Consider the following 14,070-nt stretch of genomic DNA (forward strand, 5'->3'; position numbering starts at 1 on the left):
TAAGGGGAAATACAGCCCTGCTAATGGTACCATTCAATGTTCCATAGTTATCACAGCCTTTTGTAAACGCTGTGATTTCTACTTGCCATAGATAGCAACCTTGGCTTTTGGTTTTAAGTCTGAAAACAAGTACAGTTTAAATCATGTATGTCTGTTTGCTGGAATCCTCTAGTTGTTTTCCACTCAGATATACATCATCTCAGTGACTGAGCATCAGTGACTTAACTTCTCTGAGCCTCAGTTTCTTTATTTGTAAAATTGGGATAATCATACTTAGAAATGCAGTAAGGACTGGAAAAAACACCTATATATTGTGCATCTAGTAAAGCTTCTGGGACATGGAAGGAATTTAATAAAATAGTAGCTTTTGTGAATAAGTTATGTTGCATAGCTTAGGAGGATCTGACCAGTATGTATCTGGTCAGCCATAGCATATGTACTACCCAACTGATCGACAATTTGGGGGTCCTAATCTCAGGCCTGGCATGTTTGCTCAGATTTCTGGCATGGTTTTGGTGTCCAACTGAGTTGATGGGGGAGCCAGGGGATTTAGGACGTACTCTTACTCTTGCCCTAGGGAGCAGGGCTATGCAAAGTCTTCCAGTTGACTGACTACTCATCCTCCGAGCAGGGCAGGCTGCCTCTCAGCCTCAGCTCTGTTCTGGCAGTTCCACGTTTGGTCTTTATTTTCAATTTTTTCCAGAAATGACCAGAAATTTACCAAGTAGGGGAAAAATTGTAAAATACTCATATTTTAAGTTGCTTTGTTTATAGAACATATATACAACCAAAAGAACTAAATGCTTGGAGTCTACTTTGCCTAAGGCTTAAGTCTATCAAATGGTGCCCAGATTAGCACATACTGTTGTTGGCTGTGGCTTTAACCCTTGAGGAGAATATGTTCAAATTATGGTAATGAAAGCAAAATTAGGTCTCCCATCACAGTTATTCAAAGTCAGCAGTTGGTCCTAGCAAATGAATCTCTTGCTTTCAAAAGGATTTTAAAAAATGCTTTTCCTACCTCAAATCCTTATTCCAAAAAAAAATTTTTTTAATTTCCCAACGCCTCATCTCAATATCTCAAAACTGGCTCCTTTTTCTAACACCAGTCTTCCAAAATGGCTCCCTGCATCTTTTGTATGAATGCTTTTGAATGGTGTGCCATCATACGACTAAAAAATATTTTTCTGTAACACAAAATGTGGATTACAGTAAACCTCAGTGTTTGGAGGATCATTTGTTCTGCCACTTAAAACCAGCTCAGTTCCCAGGGAGAGTCATCAAGAGGTAAGAAAGCCTGTTGGGGGGAATACAACAGAATCATTTGTTGCCGAAATGCTTTCCCTAAACTGCCGTAAATTCTTCCCATCAGGATACAGATTTCTTTGCTCTGCTATTGGGAGAATTTCTATAATTTGTTCCAATATTAACTGTGCAGCATGCTCCCCAAACAATGTATTCATAGGCAATCGCAAATAATCATATCTATATAAACAGACTTTTCTTTTCAAAAAACAGCTGTGCAAATTGAACAAGATGCTGAATGAACATAATATTTTTGACTTTTCCTCACTGACGATTTCGAGCAGTGCTTTATTTTATCTCCTGAATTTAAAAAAATAAGAATGCTGTTGTTCCCCAATGACAAAGCCCAGATGCTACAGGCAGAAGAAGGATGAGGAACGCTCTTCCTCTTTGCTCATAGTCTACTATCAACTGGCCTTGGTCCTGGGGCCCAGCTTTTTCTCTAGGCCAGTGGTCGGCAAACCACGGCTCACGAGCCACATGCGGCTCTTTGGCCCCTTGAGTGTGGCTCTTCCACAAAATACCACCTGCGGGCGCGTACGTACAGTGCGATTGAAATTTCGTGGCCCATGCGCAGAAGTTGGTTTTCGGCTCTCAAAAGAAATGTCAATCGTTGTACTGTTGATATTTGGCTCTGTGGACTAATGAGTTTGCCAACCACTGCTCTAGGGTGTCTTTTGTTTTTCTTCAGTACATATTTATTATTTCAAGATAGCATTAGAATTCAAATATATGAAGCCAAACTGTTTTTTTTTTCCTTTTTATTGATTCTATTACAGCTGTTGCTCCATCCCCCCTTTGCCTCCCTCCACCCAGCCCCGCCCCTCCCCTAGGCCCTCACCACATTATTGTCTGTGTCCATGAGCTATGCATATGTGCATGTATATTCTTTGATTGATCTCTTCCTGTCCTCCTCTCTCTCTCCTTCCCTCTGAGATCTGTCAGTCTGTTCCATGCATCCATTAGGCTGATGTCTTGACCCTTCTCCTAAAGGAGAAGAGCTCCTGGCGAGTGTTCCATACACTGCTGCCCCTTTCTAGGTGAGAGTCTTAGGTTCTTAGCTTGTGATGGCCTGAAGGGCATTGGAAACATTCCCTGCCTGAAGGCAGGATTAAATATCATTTGAAGTATTTTTTACCAAATTTCTGAAAATCCATGGGAAAAAGAGCTTATGACTTTGTAGGTGAGACAGAGCTTCCTCCTCATACCAACGGGGGAACAAATGCTCATTATAACCTCCCGGCAGAGAAAGATTCCTGAGGGTCTTCACTCCCCTCAACCTCAGGTATGCATAGAGAGCTCCAAGACCAAGACAGGTTAGTAGAGGAAGGACCTGCTTTTCCTGAATCACCTTTTGCAGAGCTACCTGCCTGGAGAAGAGCCCTGAACAGTCTCTTTCCACCTCTGTGCATCTCCTGTCTTCATAAACTCTTGAAAGTGTGGCAGCCATATGAGTAAAGTTTATTTTTGTAACGTGAAATGTAGATTGCAGTTGGGGTGAGCCAAAGCCTGGTCTCCAGCCCTCTTCTCTTCTCATCCCTTGCTCCCTGGCCTGGGCCATCACATCAGACTCCACGCCTTGAATGCCATCAGTATGCCAACGATTACCAAATGTGTATCTCCAGCTTCAAATTTTCCCAAGTCTAGATTCATATACCAACTTCCTTCCCTGTATCAATGCCAGATGTGTAATTTGCAGCTCAAAATTACCACATCCAAAATAGAACTGTTGATTTCCACTGCCTAAGCTCAGTATCCTTCAACCAAACCATGTTTTCCCAGATCTTGCCTTTCTCTGGAAAACGGTACCGTCATCCAACCAGGGTCTTTGGTTCCTTTTCCTCATCCCCGCAGTCAGTCCATTTATAACACCTGCAGATCTTTCCTCTAAAGTGTATCTTGGTCAAATCCACTTAGCTCCCTTTCTGCCACTACCCTCTGGTCTAGACAGTAGTTCTCTCTCTCAGACCTGTGCCCTAGCCTTCTGTCTTCATGCTTCTGCTATAGACTTGTTTTTTAAATATATTTTTATCTAAGAGAGGAAGAGAGAGAGAAAGAGATAAAAACATTAATATGAGAATCATTGATGGGCTGCCTCCTGCATGCCCCCTACCTGGAGTCGAGCCCGCAACCCAGGCATGTGCCCTGACTAGGAATCGAGTCATGACCTCTTGGTTCATAGGTCAATACTCTACCACTAAACTATATTGGCTGGGCTGCCATAGATTGTTTTAAGATATAAATCAGGCCACATTTCAAGGGCTTCCCATTTCACTTTGGATAAACCTTAAAAGCATCGTTCCGGCTTGTAAAGACCTATGTGACTCAGCTCTGCTACCTTCCCATATGTGTTTTCCCCACTGTTCTTCAGCCCCACTGGTCTTCTACTGTCCTCCACACGCCAAGTTCGTTCCTTTCTCAGGGTTGAGCTAGCTTTCTAAAACGCCCTTTCCTTCATTTATACAAGACTGGCTCTTTGTCTCCATTACATCTCATCTTAAATGGCACTTCTTTAAAGAGACCTTTCCTAGCCATGCAATGTGAACTGGTCAACCAGCTCTTCTGTATTAAATCACCTTATTTTCTGAATTTATTCCTTCCTGTGTCTTTTTATTTATTTATTCAAATAAATGTTATTGTCTAACTCTCCTCACTGAAATGTAAACTTCATGGGAGCAGAAAACTTGTCCTTTTTTTCCTCTCTGCCATATCCCCGGCTGCTAGAATAATGCCTAACTAACACATAAGTGATGCAATTTGTGTGTGTTGTGTATACAGATGAATGTACAATAAGTCATTTACACATTAGTAAGAGTTAGTTCAGTCAGATTGCTTTCTTCCTAATACCTGCTAGAGACAACTAAGAAAGTTATGACAGGGAGATGAACAGTAGAAAATTCTATAGTGTGGCTTATTTTTGAGGAATAGAGTATGTCTGAGTAGGGTATTATAGTAAGAGGGGCAAAGGTGACCTAAGAACATTAACAAGCTCAGAATAGAAACATTTTTCTTCTTGCATAATTTTAGCTGTGGTGGGAACTTTGATGAGGAACAAGATATTATTTTTTTGCCTTTATTTTTTTATCTGCAATAATCCCTGCTTCCACGACTCAGAACTCAGCTTGGCACTTTGAAATGTTAGGTGTACTCTGTGGAGTGCTAAACAGGCATTTTGCAATGGCCTGGCCTGTGTTCATAGCTATGTTACAGCACGTGGCTTCTATGGAATAACAGTTTCAAAATTCAAGAGAAAAAAAATAAGAAGGAACATTGGGAACCCAGCTTTTTTTTTTTATGCAAAGGACCACCTGGAATGGCACATGCTTTTAGCTTACCGTTATTTACTTGGGTAAAACCTGGGTATATCAAGTCAAGACATTCCAGCTTCTATGCTAGGTTCCAAATATGGATTGTACTTTGATTTCTTGCTCCTCTTGGATTCAGAAAAGTGAGAATTCTTCCTTAATTACTCAGGAAACTCTTAGGTGCTGATGAGTTGGGAATGTTTTTACCACCCTAAGTCCTGCCCTGGTCTTTCTCCAGACATCTTGACGGAGCTGGTGCCGAGGCTGGCCTATTGCTCCCTTTATCTCCCCTTGACAAATGTTCACTCCTGGGGCCAGAGCAGTTTAAAAACTGAACATAGTAGGCTGTCCCTTCGCCTCTAGCATTGTCAGATTTTCTGCTGGCTTGGAGTGTTTTGAATATCTTTTGGATTCTGTCAAGTAGGAATTATTTCACACTAGAGATTTTTAAGTGGAAAAGAAATAGACCATTTTAGGTTGGGTTTTTTTTTCCTGTTTTGTAAATGGAAACTTTTTAGAAATAAAACTTTTAGAGAAAATGCATGCCACTTTAAAATTAGATCATTTCCAGACTTCTGAATATCATGAGAAGAATTTTATATACAACTGGTTATGCCAGCTGTTTACTTCACTCTCGTGGTCATGAAGAGGTGCCGAGGGGTCTGGTGACAAGAGCTTTAGAACTGAATTCAGGGAAGTGAACTTCTGTTATTCACTGTGTGGCTGGAATCTATATATTGATTCTGAGCCTTGCTTTTCTTGCCTATAAAATAGGCATAATAATTTATGGCAATTTAAGTAGAGCCAATGATAAGATTAGTGATATGGATCTCAGAGCATTTTGTAACTGACAATTGCTACAAAATGCAGGAAATAATTTTCACTATTTACACTGTTTAGCTCTTAAAATGTCAACAGTAATAAAAACCATGAGAAAATGAGGATGAATGGGGAAAGTTTTATGAGTAGAGAAAGAAGTTTAAACTCATCATGTAGTTCCATTGGATTCAAGGCATAAACACCATATATATTATACACTGAGTGGCCAGATTATTATGATCTCTGAACACATAATAATCTGGCCACTCAGTGTATATCCTATATAATATCCACATGCGGCTCTTTGGCCCCTTGTATATCCACATGCGGCTCTTTGGCCCCTTGAGTGTGGCTCTTCCACAAAATACCACAGCCTGGGTGAGTCTATTTTGAAGAAGTGGCGTTAGAAGTTTAAGTTTAAAAACTTTGGCTCTCAAAAGAAATTTTAATCGTTGTACTGTTGATATTTGGCTCTGTTGACTAATGAGTTTGCCAACCACTGTTCTAGAGCATATTTAAGTAACAAGTTTATTACAGTTTATTATGTCCTGCTGCCTTGTTTCTCAGTGGGTTCTAAAGTGGACCCGAATGGTTGTGCAGGTTGTATACCACCAATTCAAAGGGTGGCCATAGTCTAAATGAGCCTATATAATAAAAGGCTAATATGCAAATTGTCCCCTCGACCAGGAGTTCGACCAGCAAGCAGGCCGGCCAACTGCCCATGTCCCCTCCGCCTGGCCAGGCTGGCCGGACCCCACCCATGCACAAATTCATGCACAGGGCCTCTGATATATATATATATATATGGACTGAGTGGCCAGATTATTATGCGTTCAGAGATCATAATGATCTGGCCACTCAGTGTATATTAAGGTATTTAGATTAAAGTGAGGTGAAGCTATTTGCCTCCTCCCAAATTTTATTTTTGTCCCTTATACTTTCCTTTTGAAAGTTAGATTTCCTCTTTGTCACTGTGCTAAAAAACATTGTTTGTGTGACCAAAAAAAATAATAATTAGCTATTGATGATTTAAATTTTTCATCTTTTAATATCCTGACTTCTAATTATTCTGAAACTAAGATATTCTAGAGCCGTGGTTGGCAAACTGCGGCTCGCGAGCCACATGCGGCTCTTTGGCCCCTTGAGTGTGGCTCTTCCACAAAATACCACGGCCTGGACGAGTCTATTTTGAAGAAGTGGCGTTAGAACTTTAAGTTTAAAAACTTTGGCTCTCAAAAGAAATTTTAATCGTTGTACTGTTGATATTTGGCTCTGTTGACTAATGAGTTTGCCAACCACTGTTCTAGAGCATATTTAAGTAACAAGTTTATTACAGTTTATTATGTCCTGCTGCCTTGTTTCTCAGTGGGTTCTAAAGTGGACCCGAATGGTTGTGCAGGTTGTATACCACCAATTCAAAGGGTGGCCATAGTCTAACTGAGACTCCTGGACACACACTGAGTACCACATCCACGGACATACACAGTGGTGGCCCCGTGGAAAGGCCACTTGACAGCTTATATGATACTGAGCACCAGCATCCTCAGTTACATGAGGAAATTAGGACTCAGAAAGAATGTGATTTGCCCATATTTAGCCCAAGTTTATATTGATTATAAATTCTGGAATCCATATTATTGTTCTTTCTCCTCATCCAATACTTAAACCCTCTATCATTCCACCTTGGATTTATTTTTAAGATAAGCTTTGCATAAGCTTTCCCATGTATCTCACAGTTTTTGGAAATTACTCATTTCCTTCTTTCCTTCTATTTTAGTATTTTTAAATACTAAAGCATGCAACAATGAGTTCATATTTTAGCTCCTTGAAGTCAGACTTTGTCATTATTCCCTTTGACATGGAAAATACCTACTTCAAAAAATCTCAGAAATGAACAAAGACCTAGCTCGCAAAAAAAAAAAAAAAAAAAAAAAAAAAAAAATGCCCACATAATCCGCACCAGCACAGCCACGTGCTGCTAACAGGAGTGACCACGGAAGGAGATTCCAGGCCTAGACAAGAGCTGCCTGTGATACATGGCGACCCAGGCCCCGGGGGCAGTGGGCCCCGGAAGGGCATGTTGGTGACACTCTCCCAGCAGTCATGTTCTGCAAAGATTTATGGGAAACTTTGGGAATCATGTCCTAGTCTTTTTAAGTCTCAAAGCATCACTGGAGGTGACTGTCCAAAGCATCTCTCAGTGCACTTGGTCTGTCCCTCAACCACAGAGATGGGTCAGAAGGGAACACAGCAGCACCCCACCCAAAACAAACACTCTGCTCAGGGGACGTGGTACCCATTCACTCTGAATTTCCACAGTCACCTGATCTACCTTGGAAAACACCCATCCCGCTTACTAGCTGTATGACACCCTCAGGGGCAAAAGTGCTTAACTCCTCTCAGCTTAGTTCCTTAACCTGAATTATGGGGACATGAACATCTATGTCACAGAGTTGTAGTGAAGATTACATGAGAAGCACAGGGCCTAGCATATAGTTGACACTCAAAAAAAAAAGGTTAGATCACTTTTCCCTTCCACTTCAATGCACTGGTGAATGGGTTTAGGCTGCTATGGTATTTTGCTCAGCTGTCTTGCAACAATTAAAACAAATAGAAGATCAAGAAAATTCTCAGACTCTCCCCTGTTAATGAATTGGACATCCCCCAGTGTGTTCCTGTTTCCTGCCATTTCCCTGTCTCTCCATGAGCTTTATCCTCTGAACCTTGGCATTTCCGCTCAGAAAACACAGGTTAAAAAGGAAGTGCCCTAGCTACCGTGTGTACATGTATTTGATTGGATGATTAACATTTCACATTAATTTAAGTGGAAATGAGAAGAGAATTACTTTACTCTGAGCCCGCTGTCCCAATGGCTGGGGTGTCCGTTCCCCCAGGAGATCCTAAAGGGCAGGTATGTTTTGTTTCTGGAGACTCTACTAAGCACTTTGTTTCTTTGCCACCATGAAAGTCAGGACCGCTGAGGGGCCCTGCAGTCTGTAGTCAGGCGGAGAGGCAAAGCCACTGGGGACCGGGCCAGAGGAGCAGCTTAGGCAACCTGACCGCTCAGATGGCTTTCCTTATGCCATCTGAGGGACCTTATCTTCACTTCACACCAGTGAGGTGCTGTCTGGAGTTAAAATGCACATATTCCCATGAATATGTGTTGTCACTAGAATGGGAGGGAGCCCACAAAAGCAAATATTGACAAGGACAGAGCGAAACAAAGAAAAACTAGACACCAGGTTTCACAAAATTTGCTCCACAAATGGCACAAGAACTGCCTAAATTAACAAACACAGAGTGTTTACAGCAGGCCCAGAGCATCTTGTAAAAACCTGGGAAAGGTCCACTCTGAAACTATTTCTATCCTTTACTCTTTCTGCTCAATAGAAGAGTTTGTATTCAATACTTGTAAGGTTTTTTTGTTTGTTTGTTTGATTTCTTTTCTCAGTGGGCCACACTGCTTGGGCACCTAGCACTGAGCACAAGGCTGGAGAGGGACCAGGATGATAACAATGATGTCAATCTCCAAGGAGGTGGTTGGGGAGCAGGGGTGCTCAGCATGTGGCATGACACTCTACAGAGCCATTGGATAGTGCCCCAACCCTACACCAGCTACCTCCACTCAGTCCCACAAGAGTCACAGGGTAAGAGGAGGGGAGCTAAAACAATTTCATTCTGATCTCTATCTGGGTCTTCTTACATACTGTAGGTTAGCCAGAGCGAGGATGCTGGGCAGAAACATAATGTGTACAGGTGTGTACATGTGTGTGTGTGTTTTGTGTTTAAAGACTTGGTGTTGTGAATGAGTTATGTGAATAAATATAAATCTCTTTTTTTTTTAGTCTCAAGTGTGTTCTAAAGGGAGCAAGCATCAAGTGTAGCGAATGCTTTAGGCCTTTTTGCTCTGTGAGGATTAACAAAGAGTGTGCGTTTCAAACAAATCTTATAAATGTTGACATGATGACTTTCATTTCTTCTTTTTCACATTTGAAAATAAGACAATGAAAATGAAAACTTTTAAAGACCACTGTTTTGTTCTTTTTCTTCCAAATTGAGGCCTCAGCCTGCATCTTTAACAACTTTATTGAAGGATAATTTACTTATCATAAAATCCACTAATTTGAAAAATACAATTTAGTGATTTTTTTTAATCAATTGACTGTGTTGTGCCATCATTACCCTAATGCCGTGTTAGAACATTCCATCACCCCAATAAGATCCCTGTTGGCCACTTACAGGAAATTCCCACTTCCACCTCCAGCCCAGCCCCTACTAATGTACCTTCTGACTCAACAGATTTGTCTTTTCTCGGTTTTTCACAAAGATCACCTTTAATTTATAAATACCATAAATAATCTATATGATAGTAATTGTACTTTAATAATACATAATGTTAAGAATTTACCATGGTTAATTTCTATATATTGATACCTGTTTATATGTACATATACAATTGTTCTTGTACATATTAAATTAAATAGAATTTGCTATGGATTCTATAAGATTTTAAAGTAATTTTTATTTTATTCATCACAAAATCTCCATAGGTATTTCACAAACTACAAGTGAAAGTAAAATATATTTGGTATTCATCCCTTTGTGCATATATGGATTTTTTTTTTTAAATCTTTATTGTTGAGAGTATTTCAGATGTCCCCCTTTTCCTCTCATTGCCCCCCTCCACTCAGTTCCCACCACATCCCAGGCCTTCACCAGCCTATTTCCTGTGTCCATAGTTAAGATCTTTGGTTAATCTTTTCCCATCCATCCCTCCACTTCCCTCTGAGATTCATCAGTCTGTTCCATACTTCCATGCCTCTGATTCTATTTTATTCACAAGTTTATTTTGTTCATTAGATTCATTGTTCATTTATTTTCATTTTTAGATTCAATTGATAGATATGTATTTATTGCCATTTTATTGTTCATATTTTTAATATTTTTTCTCTTCTTCTTCCTCTTCTTAAAGAATACCCCTCAACATTTCATGTAATACTGGTTTGGTAGTAATTAACTCCTTTAGCTTTTTCTTATCTATGAAGCTCTTAATCTAAGACCCTCAATTGTAAGTGAGAGTTTTGCTGGGTAGAGTAATCTTGGTTGCAGGTCCTTGTTATTCATCACTTTGAATATTTCTTGCCACTCCCTTCTGGTCTGCATAGTTTCTGTTGAGAAATCAGCCTTCAGTCATATGGGGGGCTTTTCTCTTCCTGCTTTTAAAATTCCCTCTTTGTTTTTTACCCTTGACGTTTTAATTGTGATGTGTTTTGGTGTGGGCCTCTTTGAGTTCTTCTTGTTTGAGACTCTGCACTTCCTGGACTTGTAAGTCTATTTCTTTCTCCAGGTAGGGCAAGTTTTCTGTCATTATTTCTTCAAATAGGTTTCCAGTATCTTGCTCTCTCTCTCTTCTCCTTCTGGCACCCCCATGATCAGAATGTTGGTACACTTGAAGTTGTCCCAGAGGCTTCTTACACTGTCTTCAAATTTTTGGATTTTTTTTTTCTTTTTGCTGATCTGATTGGGTGTTTTTTGCTTCCTCATATTCCAAATTGTTGATTTGATTCTCAGAATGCTCTACTCTACTGTTGAATCTCTGTAAAATATTCTTTATTTCAGTTAGTGTATGCTTAATTTCTGACTGGTGTTTTTGCATGTCTTTGTTATTCTCACTAAGATCCTTGAAAGTCTCACTAAGTCCCTTGAAGCTCTCATGAAGATCCTTGAGTAACTTTATAACCATGGTTTTTACTCTGTATCCAGTAGTTTGCTTGCTTCCATTTCTTTCACTTGTGACATGTGTCTTTGTCTCTACATTTTGGTTGCTTCCCCGTGTTTGTTTCTATGTATTAGGTAGAGTTGCTAAGTCTCCTGGAATTGGTAGATTGGCATTGTGTAGTAGGTGTCCTGTATGGCCCAGAGGCTCAGGCTCCACAGTCACCTGAACTGAGCACTCTAGGTTTGCCCCAGTGTGGGCTGTGAACACTGTCTTGTAATGAAGCATTGATTGCTGTTGGCACCACTGGGAGGAATTGACCTCCAGGCCAATTGGCTGTGAGGCCCAGCTGCAATTACAATGGGAAAGCTTCTGTGCAGGAAACACCCCTGTGGAGAATGACTTGCTTTAGTGTGGCTTTGCTGCTCACTGAGTCTTCCCCTTGAGGGTGTTACTTGTGGATGTGTAGAGTTGTAATCTGGTATGGTTTGAAGCTGTCCACCAGGTGCACAGGCTCTAGGGCCTCCAGGGAGGTTCAAAGTCAACCACTGCCTTGATCCACCCTGCAGGAGCTATTGGTATTGGGCTTGGAGGTGCCAAGACAAGGCCCAACTGTGAGGCAAGGCAGGCTCATGCTAGTGCTGGATCTTGGGCCTTTTATTCACAGGTTTGGGGCACACTGATACAAGGTGCAGTTTGTTTGAGAGATTTTAGCAAAGTCTGAAGCCTGAGCTAGGAAAAGCCACTGCAAACAGGTTGGGTGGGGCTGCAAATTGGATGGGGTGGAGTCTCAGGGAATCACCAGGGTGGAGCAAACAATTTGAGCCAGGCTGATGGAGACTCAGATATGGCTGCAGTCAGCTGTTTGATGGGGGAGGTCCAAGCACAAGAACAATGACCCCTGCAAGCACCCCTGTTCCGGCCCCCAAGTTCCTGCCCCAATGCCAGGCAATCCAGTTCCTCTATGTATGTGTCTGTGTTGACCAAAATGCCCAGTGCTGGAACTCAGAGGGATTAAGTCAGAGTAAATTCTTGTGCCTGCCCTTTAAAAGGAATATCTGGGTCTCCAGCAGCCTCCATGTCTCTCAGCCACAATCCCCGCTGTGTCCAAGGGTTATAGCCCGAAGTTACGGGGACTTCTCTTCCCAGCTCTGGAACTCTGGGCTGAGGGTCTGGTGTGGGCTGGGACCTCTTGCTCCTCACAGTGGCCTCTGCAGAGATAATCTCCTGCCCAATTGAAAAAAAAAATGGCACATGTCGGTGTCGGACCAGCCTGTTCCGTGTTTCTGCCCCTCCTACCAGTCTCAGTGTGCTTTCTTCTTCTCTAGTTGTAGGACTTCATTTAGCCAGCTTTCAGGTAGTTCTGAATAATAGTTGTTCCATATTTTAGTTGTAATTTTGATATGGTTGTGGAAGGCGGTGAGTATACGTTTACCTACGCCACCACCTTGGTTCTCCCTACATATATGGATTTTTATATCTTTTAACACAATCCACTATCCTCTCCACAACAGTAATCTTGTCTCATGTAATAGGAATTGCTGGAGGAAAATTTGTGCAATGGTACTTAGAATTAGGCCCCTGAATCTTGGGATAGCACTCCATGGTTAATGATATGTAAATGCTAAATGTCCTTGGCCAGGTCAGTTAGTTGATCAGAACTCAGTGCTAAGGAGTTAACTCTTTAGTTCAGCTTTCTACTCCCTTCCATGACCCCAACATGTCACCCTGAATCAATACAAGTCCAGGGAAACCATGAGGCTGAGAGCAGAGACCAAAGCCTATTGAACAGAGGCTATGCATGCACATGATTTCCCTGCACAAAGAATGACACAATCTTGTTATGACACAAACTGAATTCAAAAGGAAAAATGTGGGCTATAAAAAAAGCCTAACTTAATTGCCATGTCATGGGCACTGCATGAGCAACAAAATAAATGTAAGGCCCATTGGTATTTTTAGAAGAGAAGGCAAATAAAATACTAACTCAATTTAAAAGGCAAATTTTACACGTGACTATAAAAGAATTTTAATATCTGTCGGGGAAAGTGCATATTATAGCTATGAAATCATGGTGCTTGGCATTTATGCCCGATACCAGCTGGAATGCCATCGTTATTCCTGAGCACACAGACTTCACATCCTGCCTTTTCCCGGGAATGAAACATAAGCTATATATGACTTGTTTATACTCTGCTTTATTCCAGAAAAAAAGATTTAAATCTATAAAATGCCTTCACATTGTTCAGCTACCTTTTCTGGTACATGATCCAGAAATGCTAAATCTTTTGGTGACCATATTTGTTTAGCTCAGCAAATATGAACACTGTATTGTGTGCACAAGAGGAAAATAGCTTATTTTGGTTGTGTTATTTACAGTCAGGAAATTACATGTTGTGTTTTCTTCTTCCCTCAAACAGCCCCCCCCCCCCCCCCCCCCGCTCCAATGCCCTCTGGAGCCCAGGAGGCTTTGGGGCATGGTGCTCCATAAATTGCAAGCTATTATTAGGTTATGGCTGGGGAAAATCATGGCTTGAGACAACAAGCAGGACATGTTGTAGTTCTGAACTAAAATGACCCCCACTGGGGTCTGCAAATGGACCCAGCAGAGGACTAATGGTACCTTTTCATTCCTGCTTTTCAGTTGCAAAACAACAAATAACCATAAATGTGCAAAGGGTCATGGAAATGTCCTTCTATGAAGGATTCTCTGCACCATGGCTGAAATATGGCAAACCAAAACCCCTAAACCCATGGTCGGCAAACTGCGGCTTGCAAGCCACATGCAGCTCTTTGGCCCCTTGAGTGTGGCTCTTCCACAAAATACTACGGCCTGGGCGAGTCTATTTTGAAGAAGTGGCGTTAGAAGAAGTTTAAAAAATTTGGCTCTCAAAAGAAACTTCAACCGTTGTACTGTTGATATTT

General features: G+C 41.3%; 1 protein-coding gene across 9 annotated transcripts in view; it reads left to right on the plus strand.

Annotated features, from left to right (window-relative positions):
- The window catches only part of SLC8A1 (solute carrier family 8 member A1), a 308,637-nt gene that overhangs the window by 269,247 nt on the left and 25,320 nt on the right, over window positions 1-14,070 (plus strand). The window lies entirely within an intron of this gene.

The sequence above is a fragment of the Plecotus auritus genome (genome assembly GCF_963455305.1).
Source record: "Plecotus auritus genome assembly, chromosome: 8".
In the NCBI taxonomy this organism is placed as follows: domain Eukaryota; kingdom Metazoa; phylum Chordata; class Mammalia; order Chiroptera; family Vespertilionidae; genus Plecotus; species Plecotus auritus.